This window comes from Heliangelus exortis, chromosome 30 (assembly GCF_036169615.1).
Source record: "Heliangelus exortis chromosome 30, bHelExo1.hap1, whole genome shotgun sequence".
Classification (NCBI taxonomy): Eukaryota; Metazoa; Chordata; class Aves; order Apodiformes; family Trochilidae; genus Heliangelus; species Heliangelus exortis.
In genome coordinates this window covers 1,953,300-1,972,468 of record NC_092451.1, presented here as the reverse complement: position 1 = coordinate 1,972,468, position 19,169 = coordinate 1,953,300, and the positions used below count along the sequence as shown (strand labels likewise).

The window sequence follows — 19,169 nt, the reverse complement described above, 5'->3', positions numbered from 1 at the left end:
CCTTTAATTCCTGGGTTTGCACCTTAGGGTGAGGAATTTCCTTGGAAAAATGGAGGTGATCCCTGCCCTGGGTGTCAGACACGGCCAAACTTCCTGCAAAAGGTTGGGGACAAGGAAGGAGCTCTTAATTCCCGGGTTTGCCCCTTGGAGGGAGGAATTTCCATGGAAAAATGGAGGTGATCCCTGCCCTGGGGGTCAGACACCCTCACCCTAACCCTGCAAAAGGTTGAAGAAAAGGAAGGAGCCCTTAATTCCCATATTTTCACCTTAGGGGGAGGAATTTCTGTGGAAAAATGGAGGTGATCCCTGCCCTGGGTGTCAGACACTGCCAAACTTCCTGCAAAAGGTTGGGGACAAGGAAGGAGCTCTGAATTCCCGGGTTTGCACCTGGTGGGGAGGAATTTCCATGGAAAAATGGAGGTGATCCCTGCCCCGGGTGTCAGACACTGCCAAACTTCCTGCAAAAGGTTGGGGACAAGGAAGGAGCTCTGAATTCCTGGCTTTGCCCCCTAGGGAGAGGAATTTCCGTGGAAAAATGGAGGTGATCCCTGCCCTGGGTGTCAGATGCTGTCAACCTTCCTGGAAAAGGTTGGGGACAAGGAAGGAGTCCTTAATTCCTGGGTCTGCACCTCGTGGGGAGGAATTTCCTTGGAAAAATGGAGGTGATCCCTGCCCTGGGGGTCAGACACCCTCACCCTAACCCTGCAAAAGGCTGGGGACAAGGAAAGAGCCCTTAATTCCTGGCTTTGCCCCTTGGGGAGAGGAATTTCCATGGAAAAATGGAGGTGATCCCTGCCCTGGGGGTCAGACACTGCCAACATTCCTGCAAAAGGTTGGGGACAAGGAAGGAGCTCTTAATTCCCGGGTTTGCACCTGGTGGGGAGGAATTTCCATGGAAAAATGGAGGTGGTCCCTGCCCTGGGTGTCAGACACCCTCACCCTAACCCTGCAAAAGGTTGGGGAAAAGGAAGGAGCCCTTAATTCCTGGGTTTGCACCTGGTGGGGAGGAATTTCCATGGAAAAATGGAGGTGGTCCCTGCCCCGGGTGCCAGACACTGCCAAACTTCCTGCAAAAGGTTGGGGACAAGGAAGGAGCTCTTAATTCCCGGGTTTGCACCTGGTGGGGAGGAATTTCCATGGAAAAATGGAGGTGGTCCCTGCCCTGGGTGTCAGACACCCTCACCCTAACCCTGCAAAAGGTTGGGGAAAAGGAAGGAGCCCTTAATTCCTGGGTTTGCACCTGGTGGGGAGGAATTTCCATGGAAAAATGGAGGTGGTCCCTGCCCCGGGTGCCAGACACTGCCAAACTTCCTGCAAAAGGTTGGGGACAAGGAAGGAGCTCTGAATTCCTGGCTTTGCACCTTAGGGGGAGGAATTTCCATGGAAAAATGGAGGTGGTCCCTGCCCTGGGTGTCAGACGCTGCCAACCTTCCTGGAAAAGGTTGGGGACAAGGAAGGAGCTCTGAATTCCTGGCTTTGCCCCTTGGAGGGAGGAATCTCCATGGAAAAATGGAGGTGATGCTGATTTCCGGGGGAGTTTGCTGTGGCTGGAGGTGAGCGCTGGAAGGGAGGGGGGGAGCTCTGAGACCTCAGGGCTGCCACTCCCCGCACTCCAGAAATCATCGGGTGACTCAAAACCCTTTTTTTTTTTTTTTTTCTTCACCTCCGTCTGCCCTCCCCCGTCTGTTCCCACACCCCACCCCACCTCTCACCTTATTTTTCCAACCACAACCAGCCGGGACCTCCTAGAACCTTGGTGCCCATCACCTCGGGAGGAGTTTTCCCCCCACCTCTCTTCACCCCAAAACACAACCCAGACCCCAGCACCTCCATTCCTCATTCCACCCAACTCCTCCTCAAGCTCTTTCCGAGTCACCCAGGTGTCCAACCCTGCTCCGTGGCACGACACGAGGTTGCAGACGGGGTGTGAAGGGATGGGCGGACCGCAAGCCGAATTTTACAGCTTGGAACGATCCCAAATCTCCTCCTTCACCTTCCTCGGCAGCCTTTGTGCCCCCCGGCTGCAGGGTTGGGTCGGTGCAGACGGGGTGTCGGGACCTGCAGCCGCCGGGCACCCGGCACCTGCCGGCTTCAAAGAGCTCCCAACCCACCCCGACGGCGGGGTTGGCATCACCGGGCCCTGGCATCGCCAGATGGGCGTCCCAGGACCCTGTCTGCACCTTTAATCCCTTCCAGTTCATCCAAAGATTGGGCTGAGCCCAACCCAAAGACCGAGACCCCCTCCCCAATTTTGGGAGGGGAGCAAGGGGATTGCAGCCCCTCACCCCCCCTCAGTTCCCATGTGCCAAGGAAAAGCGTTGCCTCCCCAACGTGGCCGCTTCCAGGAAGAGCCAAAAGCTTGGGAAAAGCTCGGTGGAAAGTTTCTGGAGCTGCTTTCTGCCTTCCCCCCCCTCCTCCCCCCCCCTTTTCCATCAGTCAGGTCGCGTTACGCGGTTGATGGGCGCTAACGAGAAGTGACAGACGTGTGACAGGCAGCGCGCTGGCTCCAGGAGTGACACCGCGGTCCCTGGGGACAGATCCAACCCCCCCTTCCCCTTCCCAGGGTGGCTTGGCACCGGGTCAGTCCTCCGGCTGGCTGGTGGGGTGACAAACCCTGCCTGGGGACAGGGACCCGCTGGACCCGAGGCCGCAGGGAGCCTGGGATCATCCTGTGGCTCTTAAAACACAGGAAAAATGTTCAACCGGAGGAGAGAGGTGTTGAGAAAAAGCCTGAAAAACAGCATTGCAGCAAGTGCAGGAGTCGGGGGGGGAGTTGTGCAGATTCTGGGATTTTGGAACCAATTTTATTAAAAGAGAATTACAAAGAAACTTGCAAAGCTGGGTGAGAGGCATTCCCCCCCCCCAAAAAAAAAAAAAACCAAAAAAACCTGTACAACCCCCAAGAGCAGAAACAGAGACAACACTTTCAGATCTGGGGCAGCATCCCCAGCTCTGGGGGTGACTTTGCTGGGACACAGAAGGGTTGGGGGAACCTTGGTGGTGGTGGGAAGGAGCCCAGTGCCATCCCATCGGCATCCCATCCCATTCCCATCCCCATCCCCATCCCCATCCCCATCCCCATCCCCATCCCCATCCCCATCCCATCCCATCCCCATCCCACCCTATCCCCTCCCATCCCATCCCATCCCATCCCATCCCATCCCCCTCCCCCTCCCCCTCCCCCTCCCCATCCCCATCCCCATCCCCATCCCATCCCCATCCCATCCCATCCCGTCCCATCCCATCCCCATCCCCATCCCCTCCCATCCCATCCCCATCCCCATCCCCTCCCATCCCACCCCATCCCATCCCATCCCATCCCCCTCCCCATCCCCATCCCCATCCCCATCCCATCCCCATCCCATCCCCATCCCCATCCCCATCCCATCCCATCCCATCCCATCCCCCTCCCCCTCCCCCTCCCCCTCCCCCTCCCCATCCCCATCCCCATCCCCATCCCATCCCATCCCATCCCATCCCATCTCATCCCATCCCATCCCATCCCCATCCCCATCCCATCCCATCCCATCCCATCCCACCCCATCCCATCCCATCCCATCCCCATCCCCATCCCCATCCCCTCCCATCCCACCCTATCCCATCCCATCCCATCCCATCCCATCCCATCCCATCCCCATCCCCATCCCCATCCCCATCCCATCCCATCCCATCCCATCCCATCCCATCCCATCCCCATCCTCATCCCCATCCCCATCCCCATCCCCATCCCATCCCCATCCCAGTCCCATCCCAGTCCCATCCCATCCCATCCCATCCCCATCCCCATCCCCATCCCCATCCCCTCCCATCCCATCCCAGTCCCATCCCCATCCCCATCCCCATCCCCATCCCCATCCCCATCCCCATCCCCATCCCCATCCCCTCCCATCCCATCCTCATCCCCATCCCCATCCCCATCCCCTCCCATCCCATCCCAGTCCCATCCCATCCCCATCCCCATCCCCATCCCCTCCCATCCCATCCCATCCCATCCCATCCCATCCCCATCCCCATCCCATCCCCATCCCATTGGCATCCCATCCCCATTCCCATCCCATCCCCATCCCCATCCCCATCCCCATCCCCATCCCCATCCCCATCCAATCCCATCCCCATCCCCATCCCCATCCCAGTCCCATCCCAGTCCCATCCCATCCCATCCCATCCCCATCCCCATCCCCATCCCCATCCCCATCCCCATCCCCATCCCCATCCCCATCCCCTCCCATCCCATCCCAGTCCCATCCCCATCCCCATCCCCATCCCCATCCCCATCCCCTCCCATCCCATCCTCATCCCCATCCCCATCCCCATCCCCTCCCATCCCATCCCAGTCCCATCCCATCCCCATCCCCAACCCCATCCCCATCCCCATCCCCTCCCATCCCATCCCATCCCATCCCCATCCCCATCCCATCCCATTGCCACCCCATCCCCATCCCCATCCCCATCCCATCCCATCCCCATCCTATCCCATCCCATCCCATCCCATCCCCCTCCCCATCCCCATCCTCTTCCCATCCCCATCCCCATCCCACCCCATCCCATCCCCATCCCATCCCATCCCATCCCATCCCATCCCCATCCCCATCCCCATCCCATCGCCATCCTGGTGCCATCCTTGTGCCATCCTACGGCTTTTGGGTGCACAGCTCAGCCACTTCTGGGTGGGGAGGATTTTATTCCCCTTTTTCTCTCTCCCTGGCCCCGCCGTCAGGATGTTTAGAAAACTCCAAATCAATTTGAGGCCGGGAGACGTTCAGCTGGGGAAGCAGAGTGCTGATAGGGTCAAAGGCCCAGCGCCCATCACATACCCTGAGGCATTAATTCGAGCTGTCAGGACTGCTACAAATCCAACTGCTCGGGGAGGGGCAGGCAAAGCTTCCCAAAAAAAAAAAAAAAAAAAAAAGAAAAAAAAGTGAGGCGAACGCTTCCCAGCTCCCGGGGCAGCACCCACCCACCCATCTCTAAGCCAGGCAATGGTCAGGACCCCTTCCCGAGCCAGGGCTGGATTTTTGCCCAGCAGCCGATCCCCCTTTTCCCGGCTGGCTGGGAGGGAGATCTGAGGAGCTGCAGGAAGCGCATTTGTTACCGGGAACGCTTTGATATTTCGCATGTGAAACGTCTGCGTGCTGGAGGAGCTCCGGCATCTGGCAGGAAATTACCATGAATCCTGTTTCTCTTACCAGCCACACACACTCCTCCTCATTCGGCTCCTTCTCCCTCTGTCCCCCCCACACTCCCCCTAAGGGTCCCATCCAGACCCCGGGGAGGATCCCAGACACCTCCCGCAGCATCCCAGGAGCTGTGAAGGAGCCACAACCTTGTAAAAAAACCCAAAAAACAGCAAAAAACCCACAAAAAAAACCCCTTCTCCTCTTTGCTGCGGGGCTCTGGGGCTGTCCCAATTAGAGGGTGTTAACTGGGGTGGTCTGAGCACCCTCTGCATCCTCAGAGCTGATGGTTGGGGTACGGGTACCCCGAGAGGCACTGGGTGAGGACGCAGACCTCATCCTTCTCCCCTTCTCAAACAACTCCCAAACTTGACCTTCTCAAGCTCCCAGAAGCAGCTCCCGCTTCCCAGATCCCAGCTGGGAATAGCAGAGCTCTCCGGGTGGGATTCATCACCCAGTGGGAGCAGGGTGCAGGGGGAAGGCTGCTTTCCCTCTGCTCCCCCACCCCACCCGGGGAGCTTGGCGATGGATCAGAGGAGCAGGGTGCTCCAAGACTGGATTTTCATGTTGCCTCCTGCTTGGAATTATCAGGTCCATCGTGCTGCTGTCAGCCAGCTCAGCTCCTCATCTCTCCCCACCAGCACGGCCCCTGCCAACAAAATTATGACTGTATTAAAATGATTTTATTCCAGCAAACTGTGTAAACACAGGTGCTGCAACACCCAACCCCTCCTTTTCAACTCCAGCCAGCTCAGCCCCAGTTACACAGCACCTTGGTGCAGGATTTGGCCCTCAGGGTGGGGGTCAGGGTGTCACTGGCAGGGGGGGCCCAGCACCCATAGCACCCCCTTTGGAAACAGCTTTGACCCCAGGGTGGGCAGGGGGGCAGCTCCTCACCTGCCACCCCCCAGCTCCTTTCTCTCCCTCCCTGCTTCCCTTCAGAGGTTTCATTTTTGGCCTCGATTCCAGCAAGTTTACTGACAGATTACTTCATTTTAACTCTATGGCTTTCCTGTCTTGTGGGAGGCATATTTCTAAGTATCAGATTTATCAAAAGGCCTGTGCAAAAACAAGGGCCAGAATTACTCTTTTGATGGTTCCCCCAATAACTACAACCACCATAAATTTCTCAGGCAAAAAAACCCCAACCAAACAACAACAACAAAAAAAAAAAAATCCCAACCCCACAACCAACCCTCAACCAGGGACCTTTTGGAGTGGGGTTGGGAACAGGGGCCAGGCCCTGAGATCCCCCCAGCTCCCCCCTCCCCAGCACATCTGGTCCTGTTTCCAGTGCTGGTCTTCCAGCTCCCAGGGGTGACATATTTCCCCCTCCTATAACTCTAAATCAGAGCAGCATTTCAATAAATCACACTGAACACTTATTTATTGGACATAGTTTTGGGGCTCTTAAAGCACGGAAAATAAATTTAATGGAGCGTTTGGAGCGTTTCTCCAATCTTTTGAGGGATTACTTGGGGAATTTGTCAACGGAGCCAAGCACAGCAGCTTGATCCAGAGAGATGGGAAAGAAATTATGGGAGATACTCTACAAAGGCCCAGGTGTACCCTAAATCACATCAAAAAAGATTAATGTCAAAGGATTGCTTGCCAGCAGAGTTGATTGGCAGGCCTGCAGTTTATTTAATAAACTATCATTTTAGCCAGAGGGTGACTTTAATCTGAATTACATTTTCTTCTTTTGGCATCTGCCATGCCAAGCGATTTATTGAATACTGTAGCACGCTTCTTAACCTCAAACACTGCAAGAAAAAAAGGGAAAGAAAGCCTTGAGAGCCCCTGGAAAACCTTGAGACAGCAAAAGTTGCTCCCCTAAGAGGGCAGGAGCTCTGCAGCTTTCTTGGGATGGGCTGGATGGGAGCAGGAGTTGGTTGTTGAAAACCTCATTTGGGTTTTGCAGAGCCCAGAGAGGGGGGTGTGGAGGGGAAATGATGTGGGAAGAAGCAGACACATCCCTTGGGGTCCTCTGGCACTGAAACCCACCCAGGAAAGATGCTCTGAACCCCCCCCCCCAGTTCAGGGGCTTGCTCAGCATCCCCCCCCTCCAGGAGCCCAAAAGACAGAGGGACAGAAGGGACCAGCACCAGGGTTCTGCTGACCCCCAGGGCTCTTCAATAATGTGTTTGTGCAACTGGACAAAGAAATCCTAACTAATAATAAGCCTGGTTCCAAGATTATGATTGAGTTTTTCCCCCCGTTCTGCTTGATACTTCTGCCAAAGAAAGAAAAATCCTCGCTGAAGTCTAGCAGGAAATCCAATAAAATTTCTTCAAAAGATGGGCCTGACATTGAAAAATTGCAAAATTATAAAAGTAGGCCTCAGAAAAGAACAAGGGAGAGTTATTATATCTGGCACCTACTGAGGGCCCAAAGCTCCCTCTCCAAATGAGCCATCACAGATTGAAAGTGTTTAGCTTCCCCTTGATTAAATATGGTGAAGGACCCGAGGCGTGCCAAGCCTTGGGGATCGAAAGTTTGTTTTCAGTCAGAATGTGTTTTCAGTCAATGGAAAAAATGGTGGAGGCTGTGCTGGGGTTTGTAACTGAGAAGCCTCAGGTTTGGAGTGAGTAATGACTGCGATGCAGAAATGCAGGAGGGTTGTTAATCATCCAGCCCCAGCCCCCGTAATTCAACTCAGCAACTCACAAGACTTTGGAAGGCTTTTTTTCTTTTTTTTGCTTTGCCCTGCTCTTTTTAAAGACCCCCCCAACCCAAAATTTTCACTCCTTTTTAATTTCTTTCCCTCCCCCCCCCCCCCTTTTTTAACCTGGGAGTGAGAGGTGCGCAGAGCTCGAGGATGCTCAGGCACCATCATCATCCAGCCCCAGCCCCCATAATTCAACTCAGCAACTCACAAGACTTTGGAAGGCTTTTTTATTCCTTTTTCTTTGCCCTGCTCTTTCTAAAGACCCCCCTCAAAATTTTTCCCCTCCTTTTAAATTTTTCTTTTTCCCCTCTCTGATAACCTGGGAGCGAGAGGTGCGCAGAGCTCAGGGATGCTCAGGCACCATCATCATCCAGCCCCAACCCCCTTAATTCAACTCAGCAACTCACAAGACTTTGGAAGGCTTTTTAATTTTTTTTTCTTTGCCCTGCTCTTTTTAAAGACCCCCCCAGCCCAAAATTTTCACTCCTTTTTTATTTTTTATTTTTTTTTTTGTCTTTTCCCCCCTCTGATGACCTGGAAGTGAGAGGTGCGCAGAGCTCGAGGATGCTCAGGCACCATCATCATCCAGCCCCAGCCCCCATAATTCAACTCAGCAACTCACAAGACTTTGGAAGGCTTTTTGCTTTTTTTTGCTTTGCCCTGCTCTTTTTAAAGACCCCCCCAAAAAAATTTTCCCTCCTTTTTTATTTATTTTTTTTTTTTTTTGTCTTTTCCCCCCTCTGTTAACCTGGGAGCGAGAGGTGCACAGAGCTCAGGGATGCTCAGGCACCACCATCATCCAGCCCCAACCCCCTTAATTCAACTCAGCAACTCACAAGACTTTGGAAGGCTTTTTTCTTTCTTTTTCTTTGCCCTGCTCTTTTTAAAGACCCCCCCCAACCCAAATTTTTCACTCCTTTTTAATTTCTTTCCCCCCCCCCCCCTTTTTTAACCTGGGAGTGAGAGGTGCGTGGAGCTTAAGGATGCTCTGGCACCATCATCATCCAGCCCCAACCCCCATAATTCAACTCAGCAACCCACAAGACTTTGGAAGGCTTTTTAATTTTTTTTTCTTTGCCCTGCTCATTCTAAAGACCCCCCCAACCCAAAATTTTCACTCCTTTTTAAGTTCTTTCCCCCCCCCCCTTTTTTTAACCTGGGAGCGAGAGGTGCACAGAGCTCAAGGGTGCTCTGGCACCATCATCATCCAGCCCCAGTCCCTGTAATTCAACTCAGCAACTCACAAGACTTTGGAAGGCTTTTTTCTTTTTTTTTGCTTTGCCCTGCTCTTTTTAAAGACCCCCCCAACCCAAAATTTTCACTCCTTTTTTATTTTTTTTTTTTTTTTGGTCTTTTCCCCCCTCTGATGACCTGGGAGTGAGAGGTGCACAGAGCTCAAGGGTGCTCTGGCACCATCATCATCCAGCCCCAGTCCCTGTAATTCAACTCAGCAACTCACAAGACTTTGGAAGGCCTTTTAATTTTTTTTTCTTTGCCCTGCTCTTTTTAAAGACCCCCCCCAACCCAAAATTTTCACTTCTTTTTAATTTCTTGCCCCCCCCCCCCCTTTTTTAAGCTGGGAGCGAGAGGTGCACAGAGCTCAAGGGTGCTCAGGCACCATCATCATCCAGACCCAACCCCCTTAATTCAACTCAGCAACTCACAAGACTTTGGAAGGCTTTTTTCTTTTTTTTTTTCTTTGCCCTGCTCTTTCTAAAGACCCCCGCCCTCAAAATTTTCCCTCCCTTTTAATTTTTATTTTTTTTTTCCCCTCTGATAACCTGGGAGCGAGAGGTGCACAGAGCTCAGGGATGCTCTGGCCCCATCACCCATCCCTGGTCACCCCCCCCAGTTTGGTGGCCCCAGAACCTGGTGGGACTCCCCAGGAGAACTCTGCGTGGCCACAGGGCTGCCCCGAAGAGCAAACATTCTCCCTTTCATAGGGAAAATCCAGGCAGATGGGGAGGATCAAACACACCTCGGAGGAGCTCGGGGCTGAGTTCAGCCCAGGGTCAAGAGGTTGCTGGAGGGACCAAAGGACGTGGGGTGGCTTCAGGGAGGCACCTGATGCAGGATGGCCCCACAAATCCCTGCCTGTCCCCCTCTCATCCCTTTCCTCCCCCCTGGCTCTCTTCATTCAGCTGGGTTTGCCTGGGCTGCTTCTCATTAGATGGCCAACAAATTCCAGGAAGACAGGACACCCACTGGGCCTAAATGAAATTAGAGAACAGAGCACTGCTACAAGTGGTTTAATTCAAATTACAGCAAGATATTATTGCCAACTGCAAGTGCTCAGAACCATGAGTCAGACCCCCACAAGGAACGAGACGGGCTTGAAAAAAAAAAAAAAAAAAATTAAAAAAAAAATAATCATGACTTGTTAAGTGTATAATTAACTTTGGGGTTATTTTTATTTACCTTCCAGTTTTTAGCCTTCGGGAATCAAATTTTGGAGCTCGTCTCAGTGCGGGTTGGAAACAGCTTAAAATGAAAGAAAGGGAGGGGGGGGGAAAGAAAAAGAGGAAAGGAATTCACCCACCTCCCCTTGATGCCAGGAGCTGGGGATTGAAAATCTCCTCAACACATCCCAGGGGTTCTGGGGCTCCAGGAGGTGGGGCAAAAACTTTCCTGCACATCCCTGGCCCTCACGAATCAGAAGAGCTGGGACAGATGGAGCAAATTCACCAATTTCTGTCTGAGAACTTCTTGCTGAGAGCCAAGACCTGGGCTGAGCCCCTGCCACTCCAGGATGGATGAACATCACCAAATTACCTCCCTGAGCCATCTCCTCCTGCACCAAAAGAGGTTTTGCTGGGACACAGACCTGCACGGGACAGAGTGGAAGGTTTGGAGCTGCCCCTGGGTGAGGGTTTTGTTTCTCAGTGTCCTCAGCTGATTCTTCAGGAGGTGAACTGGGCAACCAACCCCCCCTCTGCTCCTGGGTTCTGCCTCTTGAACGGATAGCAAGGACCCTGCTCTCTTCCATTGAAACATCATGTCCAATTTCTCCCTTGATTAAACCCATATTTTGCTTGGCTAGGAGTCAAATCTAAGAGGGCTGCACTCAAGTGAAGGGATTTTGGGTTGCTTGCCAGTGGGTAATTTGATAGACAATTTGGCAGGCATCCACTCCAGAATTAAGCAAACCTGAGTAATAAAGATGTAGGCAAACAACCCTGAGGAGCCATCACGAGCCCTCGACTTCCATCCCACAGCAACTTCCTCCACTTTCTGCTGACTCTCAGGGCTCCTGGCCCAGGAGGACGCCCAGGGCTGGACCTCCAGCTGTTCCCAGGACGGAGCAGTGCTCAGAGATCTCCTGATGTGGTCCTCAGGGGAGATCAGCTTGGGGTTTCACCAAGCTCTGGGGTCAGGGCAGCTCGGGGAGGAGACAGCAGGTTTGTTGAAGACTCAGCTGGGGGTGCCTGGGAAGAAGAACCAGCTCCAGGATCTCCAGCACCTCCAGGATCTCCAGCAGCTCCAGCAGCTCCAGCATCAGCATCTCCATCACCTCCATCACCTCCATGTCTCCATCATCCCTATAATCTCCATCATCTCCACATCTCCATCACTTCCATCATCTCCATCACCTCCAGCATCTCCAGCATCAGCATCTCCATCACCTCCATCACCTCCACATCTCCATCACCTCCATCATATCCACATCTCCATCTCCATCACCTCCATCATCCCTATAATCTCCATCATCTCCACATCTCCATCAATTCCATCATCTCCATATCTCCAGCATCTCCAGCATCAGCATCTCCATCACCTCCATCACCTCATCTCCATCACTTCCATCATCTCCATCACCTCCACATCTCCATCACTTCCATCATCTCCATCATCCCTATAATCTCCATCATCTCCACATCTCCATCATCTCTAGCTTCTCCATCATCTCTAGCTTCTCCATCATCTTCATCACCTCCATCACCTCCATCACCTCCACACCTCCATCATCTCCATCCTCTCCAGCCCAGGACCACACCTGCAGTCTGCAGACACCCTCCACATCTCTACAGCACCCTTGCAGCCCCCTCCTCCTCAGGACCCCCCTCAACCCTTCCCCAGAGCAGCAGTAACACGGGGGTGGGTGCTGCCCAGCTCCCATTTCTGCCCTCCCCATCCTGCAGCACCCCCAGCACCCACCCCCTGCCCCTGCAGCACCCACCTCCTGCTCCTGCTGCCACAGGGGGAGCCGAAGGGCTTTTGGACAACACCTGGGGGCTGATTTCCTTTGGATGAACAACACCAAGGGTTGGGACGAGCCCGGGGAGGGGTTGCCCTGTGCTGGGTTTGCTGCCTGGTAGCAGGGTCAGGGTTTTTGGGGGGGTTCTGCTCCCTGTGGGCAGAGCAGAGGGGGTGGCAGGCACAGCTCCATCCCTCCTAATGCCATTATGTATTGCTGGCATTAATCACACCACTAGGTAAGCATTATGGCACTTTTATGGTAGCTTTGAAGCTAATCTGTCACTAATGCCTTCTGGATTATCATGATTTCTTACAGTTGTGATTCATTAACTCGGATGCCTAATAGAATTAGTATTAAACATCTCCCCTAGATCCCTGCCTCAACACGGTGAGGTCTGAAAAGCCTTTTCAATATTTCATTGTGCTGCAGCAAATGCCATGACAGGCACTTTGTGGGGCTCCTGGAGAACCCAGTGCAGCCAGGGCTGGAGCCAAGGGAAAGGGTTTTGCTCCCTAGGGAAGGGGCAGTGGGTGCTGCCAGCACCCAGGAATGTGTCAGGGGGCTGGGGGCCATAGGTGGGGGGTGGGAAGGTGCTGGGGGGGATATTTCTCTGGATCATAGAATCAGAGAATCATAGAATGGGCTGGGTTGGAAGGGACCTCAGAGCTCATCAAGTCCAACCCTTGCTCCACTCCCCCCGTGGTTCCCAGCCCATGGCACTGAGTGCCACATCCAGGCTCTTTGGAAATATCTCCAGGGATGGAGAATCCACCCCTTCCCTGGGCAGCCCATTCCAATGGCTGAGCACCCTCTCCAGAAAGAAATCCTTTCCTAATATCCAACCTAAACCTCCCCTGGCAGAGCTGAAGCTCTGCCAGGGGAGGTTTAGGTTGGATATTAGGAAAAAATTCTTAAGATCATGGCTTCTTGTCTTGCTGAGAGCTGCCTGGGAGCAGAGCCTGACCTCCCCCTGGCTCCAACCTCCTTTCAGGGAGATGGAGAGAGTGATGAGGTCTCCCCTGAGCCTCCTCTTCTCCAGCCTCAACACCCCCAGCTCCCTCAGCCCTTCCTCACAGGAATTCTGCTGGATCCCTTCCCAGCCTCCTTGCTCTTCTCTGGACCTGCTCCAGCACCTCAATCTCCTTCCTGAGCTGAGGGGCCCAGAACTGGACACAGGACTCAAGCTGTGGCCTCCCCAGGGCTGAGCACAGGGGCAGAATCCCTTCCCTGGACCTGCTGGCCACGCTGTTCCTGAGCCAGCCCAGGATGCCATTGGCCTTCTTGGCCACCTGGGCACACTGCTGCCTCCTCTTCAGCTTCCTGGCAATCCAGACTCCCAGCTCCCTTTCTGTCCCTCTGTGCCCAGCCTGGAGCTCCCCATGGGGTTGTTGTGGCCAACATCCTCATCCTCTGGTTCAGCATCCTCACCTCCTGCCCCCTGAGCCTGGTGCTCAATAATTTAGGTGGAAGGGAAGGGGTTAATCTGCTTGGAGAGTGCAGAGCAGGTACTGAATATGATTGTGATCATTACCTGGCCCTGGAGGAATCCTTTCCCCAGACACTGCCATTCCTAGTAGGACTATTACTCCTAATAATCAATATTAATTTTCAGTGCGTTCTCTGGGGCTTGGAATTATTTTCTTCCTTAGGATAAGATCTGGATCTTCAAGCAGAGTAGGAAGAGGTATTATTATTATTATTGTTATTAGCATTATCACTATTATCTTGGGGTTTTAAGACCAAAAAAAAAAAAAAAAAATCTTATTTAGATAACCATCTCTCCCAGCAGCAGGCTCTGGAGCTCACAAGACTTTTATCTGGCTTCTTCCCTCTGTGTGTTGAGGGTAACAAAATTTTACAGTTATTTTTATTAATAATGTAAGGCCAGGACCAGACCAACACTGCTTTAGGCTGCACGTGGCTGGAGGAACCTACACCAAGCCCCTTGCTTCTTTTTCCCAGATTTTAAGGAGAGGGCAAACTCCTGGGTGGCTCCTCTGGGGGGTCCATGGTGGAAGCAGTGCTGGAGGGGAGGATGATTTTAGGAAAGCTCCCCTGGAACAAAATAACAAAAAAAAAAAAAAAAAAAAATCAGGTTTGGGCCAGGCTTTTGAGTCCTGGGAGTGGGGAGAGGTGGTGGGGAGGCTGGGGAAGGTGGGTTGGGGTTTGTCCCCTGGCCCTGCTCCTGCTCCTCCCAGGGAAAAAAAGCAAATTCAAAAGCCAAGCAGAGCAGCACCCAGGCAGCACCCATGGGAGAAGGGAGACCCAGCTCTCCCAGCCCCATATCCCAGCCCCAGAACCATCAGCAAAGGTCTCCCCTGGGATAACCCCCCAGGCCCAGGCAGGGATGAGCCCTGGCAGAGCTGTTTGGAGGATTTTTGCCATGGAAATGATTGATTTCCCAGCTGCTTCCCAGTGAAACCCTGGGATTTTTAATTTATTTCTTTCCTTTCCCCCCTCCCCAAGCTCAGGAACAGCCACATTAGAGGGCAAAAGGAAACTTTAAACCCTCCCCATGGTTTTTGGGGACAGGAAAAGTTGGGTTCTCCCCTGGGGTGCTTTCAGGGAACCTCAAGACACATCCAAGCAACAGAGAAACTTTTCCTTCTCCTGCTCATCCAACCACCAGGATTGATGTCAGGACAAGAACCTCGGGAAAGGGGGATGGAGAGGAACCTCCAAGGGGTTCCTTTGGGGATCCCACCACCACTGCACAAATCCAGCACTTTTTGGCCTATTAGGAATGCTGCTTTGGAGTGGTTTGGTTTAGGAAGAAGGGGAGGGAATGGGAAGATCCAGAACTGGATGAAACACAGAGAAAATTTCAGGCTAAGCCAAGGAGGGAGAGGTTCCCCCAGCTCCTCACAGCAGCTTTTGTTTTAAGGAGTGAAAGGGGTGGTCATGGGACAGCAGTCAGCTGGGCAAAGCAAGAGGAAAAAAGAAAAAAAAAGAAAAAAACCCCTTTAATTAGGGTAACTTGAAGGAAAGCTTTAACCAGCAGCCGGCGGGAGGCCCCATTTGATCTCCTTGTGGGACAGACCCTGTGATTAATGGTGGCCCTGGAGAGGGGGACAGACACCTGCCTGTCACATGCTTTGATTCCCAGAGCTGGCTTTGATCTCCCCAGGCTGTGTGGGAAGGGGTTGGAGCATTGGATGTGCCCGGGGTTCCTTTTATGCCACCCCTAAGGGGGGCTTGGGAGGTGGGGAGGGGTCTTGGCTGCCGGCCCCGAGGTCATCCCAGGGTTCATCCCAAGGGAAAAGTTCATCCCCGATCCATGGGAGGTGGTGGAGCCCCAGGGGGTTGCTGTCACCTCCTTGCTGTCACCTCCCAACCCCCCTTTGGGACAGATGTGTCCAAGAGGGCAGTGAGGATGCTCGGCCCCCAAAAAAGTCACCTTGTCCTCCCTGACCCAAAGGGTGCACCCTGGGGTGGCAGGGGCAGCCAAAAAGGTGTCCCTGGTGATGTCCCCACCTGCACGGGTCACCCTGTCACCCTGTGCCACCAGCAGAGGCTCTGGGAGGGGAGCAAAGCACCAGCACTGTCCCCCACTCCATGGGGACAACAAGGTCCTGGGTCACCCAGCTCCTTCCCAGCTCCCTGTTGGGTCCAGATTCACCCCTGGGGGTCCTGGGCTGCAGACCCCCTCTGGCATCCCCCCGGGACCACCATCCCACCCCAGGACTTCCCCCTCACCCTCCAGGGGTCCCAGTGGTCCCCCCACACCCCACGTGGGCATCGTGGTGCCTGGGTCCTGTCCCAGGTTTATTCTCAGCCCTGACATTTGTGCCCAGCAGGCAGAACATATCCATGGATTTGCTGGAGCAGGAGGGGTTCCTGCCTGGCCTGAAAAAGGATCTGAACATCTCAGATTTCAGCCTGACCTTGAAATGGGAGCAGGGAGGGTGAGGCTGCTGGGATCCCACTGCAAAAGGGGGACAGGAGCAGATCCCTGGGGATTTGGTGGGCAAAAGGGTTTCAGGAATTTCCCTGAGGGTTTTGGTTGCTTTTCCTCCCAGGTTTGGCCAGGGGAGCTTTTTGTGATGTCTTGACTCCTACAGGCAGTTAAAGTCCTGATTTGGAAGAAAGAAAAGGTTCAATGAAGCTAAAGGGAAATATAATTTTTTTTTTACCTCGAGTCCTGTGTCCAGTTCTGGGCCCCTCAGCTCAGGAAGGAGCTTGAGGTGCTGGAGCAGGTCCAGAGAAGAGCAAGGAGGATCCCTGTGAAGGGATCCAGCAGAATTCCTGTGAGGAAGGGCTGAGGGAGCTGGGGGTGTTGAGGCTGGAGAAGAGGAGGCTCAGGGGAGACCTCATCACTCTCTCCAACTCCCTGAAAGGAGGTTGGAGCCAGGGGGGGGTCAGGCTCTGCTCTCAGGCAACTCTCAGCAAGACAAGAGGGCACAAGAGGTCTCAAGTTGTGCCAGGGGAGGTTTAGGTTGGACATTAGAAAGAATTTCTTTCTGGAGAGGGTGCTCAGCCATTGGAATGGGCTGCCCAGGGAAGGGGTGGATTCTCCATCCCTGGAGATATTTCAAAAGAGCCTGGATGTGGCACTCAGTGCCATGGGCTGGGAACCACGGGGGGAGTGGAGCAAGGGTTGGACTTGATGAGCTCTGAGGTCCCTTCCAACCCAGCCCATTCTAGGATTCTATGATCCCACTGCAAAAGGGGGACAGGATCCCTGGGGGATGGTGGGCAAAAGGGTTTCCCTGAGGGTTTTGGTTGCTTTTCCTCCCAGGTTTGGCCAGGGAAGGTTTTTGTGATGTCTTGACTCCTACAAGCAGTTAAAGTCCAGATTTGGAAGAAAGAAAAGGTTTCATGAAGCTAAAGGGAAATATGGGAAAGCTCTTCCCTGTGCTGCATGGATAGAACAACCCAAATTTCCAAAAGCCCTGGACAAGCCCAGTAAGTCTGTAATGTGGTGTCCTGTTTCCTAATCTCTTCAGTAAGGAAGCAGTGTGTTGAATTTAAAATATCCCTCTGGTAAATGCTAACTATTTAAAGAGTGCTAGGGTCTTAGAAATGCAAAACAAAGATTTGTTGATGAAAAACACATGGTTTGTTCTGGAGGCAAAAGTAGCCAGCAAAATCAGTTCTGACAGTATTTTGGCTTTTTCAATCCCACAAGACATGATGGTGATTTATTATAGTGATGTCAGCTGTGGTCAAAAAAAAAGTTTCCCTGGGTTGTCTTAATAAAAGAGCTTTACCTTGAAGTCATTAAACTCTCAGCCTGTTTATTTGAAGTGATGACTGGGAAGGGGAATGGTCCCTCCCTGCCCCCCACCCCCCTTTAAATCTCTTTTTGCTGGGACTTGTGCCTGCACAGGAGGTGTGGTGACAGCCACAGGGATGCTGCTCCCCTGCTGGATGTGACCAGAGGGGCTTTGAAACCTGGAGGGGAGAGAACCAGGAGGAGAAAACCCCCCCCCATTAAAAAAGGGGAAGGGAATTAGAAAGCCAAGAGGGTCTGGCTCCTCCTGCCATCCCTGCAGAGCTGCAAACGCCAGCTCAACCCCCCCAGCAGCCTCTGCAGAGGTGGGAAATGAGGCTTGGGGAGGCTCAGAGGGGTTTTGGGATTGGGAGCAGTGCTGGATGTGGGAGCTGAGCCCATTTCCAAGCTCAGGGGTTGCTTCTGTCCTGGGGACCAAGAGCCAGGGGTCAGCAGCAGGTGCCCAGCATCACTTCCATGAGCACCACTGAAGTAAAGGAAAATCTCCAGCTGGCTGCCAGACCTGGTATCAACCCCAAAGTGTTGATGGGAAAGAGGAAAACTTCTCCTTACCACGCTGAGTTTTCACTTTCAAGACCCAGAGGTGCAAGATGCTGCCTGGGGATGGGTGCAGGGCAAGGGCAGCAGTAGGACAGAAATAAGAATTTGAAATAAATCTAATATAAAAAATAGAAATAAAATTAAAAAGTAATAAAAATAAATAAAAATAATAAAAAAAAGAGAATAAAAATAAAGTAATAATAAATTATTAATAATTAAAATAATAATTATAAATAAAAATAATGATAATGAGCTCATCCTGCTGAGCTCAGCAAACCAGAGGAGCAAGAGCCACCCCGGAAAGGTTTTGCCCAGATTTTGGGATGAATTCTACACCCTCAGGCAGCCCTGAAGGGAAATGGGGCTGTCTGTCTGTCTGTCTGTCTGTCTGTCTGTCCCAGCTCCCCAGGAAGGGAAGGATGGAGCAGGCCTGGCAGCAGGGATGCTCTGAGCAATATTTACTCCTTGGGTAAACAGTTGTCATCTCCTTAACCAGAGTTTATCTCAGAGAAGTGAGTTAAATCCTTCTGGGATAACCCCTGCACGCTGTGGTTCTCGAAGGAAGAGGTTTTGGGATGTTATTTCCCAGAATTGAGCAGCCTGAGGGGTGGAGGTTGGGTCAGACCCAAGGGGGGGGGGGTCCAGGGCTGGGGTCTCCTCTCTGAGCCTGGCAGCAAGCTGAGCATCCCTGGATCCCTCATCCCAGCAGAGCCCCCCCCGAGGAACTACAGGGGAAATAATAGAGAAATAATAATTGTAATAATACAATTATTCCTGTAATTATACAGAAATAACCCCCCCTAAAATCCCCAGGGTTTGGTGGCTGGGGGAGCAGAACTCAGAGCCTGAATTCCTGGGAATGGTAGAAAAGAGGAGACTTGGCAGGTGCCAACATCTCAGCTCTTGTCTCTGCTTTAGCTGCAAGAATTCTGATTTCCCATCGGCGTGGTTATTTTTATTTGCTATTTATTTTATTTTGCCAAGCTGGGAGTGAGGGTGGTTTTGCATCCAGCGTTGCTGGGGCTGTTAGAAAATTAACTCAGCTTAATAAACTTCCTGCACAGCTTGCTCCTGGTAAGAGGAAAAAAAAATTATTGAGTGGTTCTCCGTGGAAGCACCTCCCTAAGGATGTTGGTGGGAGAGGGGAATGGGGAGGAAGCAGGGAAGTTTTTGGGGTTTCCTTGGGGTTGGATCCATCCAAAGGGATTTTGGGTGCTGCAGGAGGTTCCTGGGATGGGGGTGGGTTCTAAGAATTCATCTCTACCCAGCAGGCAGAATGAAGTGGGTGCTCAGGTGGTGTCATAAAGGGAAGATGGAATAGGAAAAAAAAAAAAAAGGAAAAAAAAAGGAAGAAAA

At 52.7% G+C, this 19,169-nt stretch overlaps 1 protein-coding gene and 1 long non-coding RNA gene across 2 annotated transcripts in view; one reads left to right on the top strand and one right to left on the bottom strand.

Annotated features, from left to right (window-relative positions):
* The window catches only part of BRF2 (BRF2 general transcription factor IIIB subunit), a 437,620-nt gene that overhangs the window by 117,155 nt on the left and 301,296 nt on the right, over positions 1 to 19,169 (top strand). The window lies entirely within an intron of this gene.
* LOC139788834 (uncharacterized) lies at positions 13,802 to 16,216 on the bottom strand. Its single transcript, XR_011722953.1, has 2 exons — positions 16,174 to 16,216; positions 13,802 to 14,095 (listed from the first exon to the last, which is right to left on the bottom strand). It is a non-coding gene; the product is annotated as an uncharacterized lncRNA (long non-coding RNA).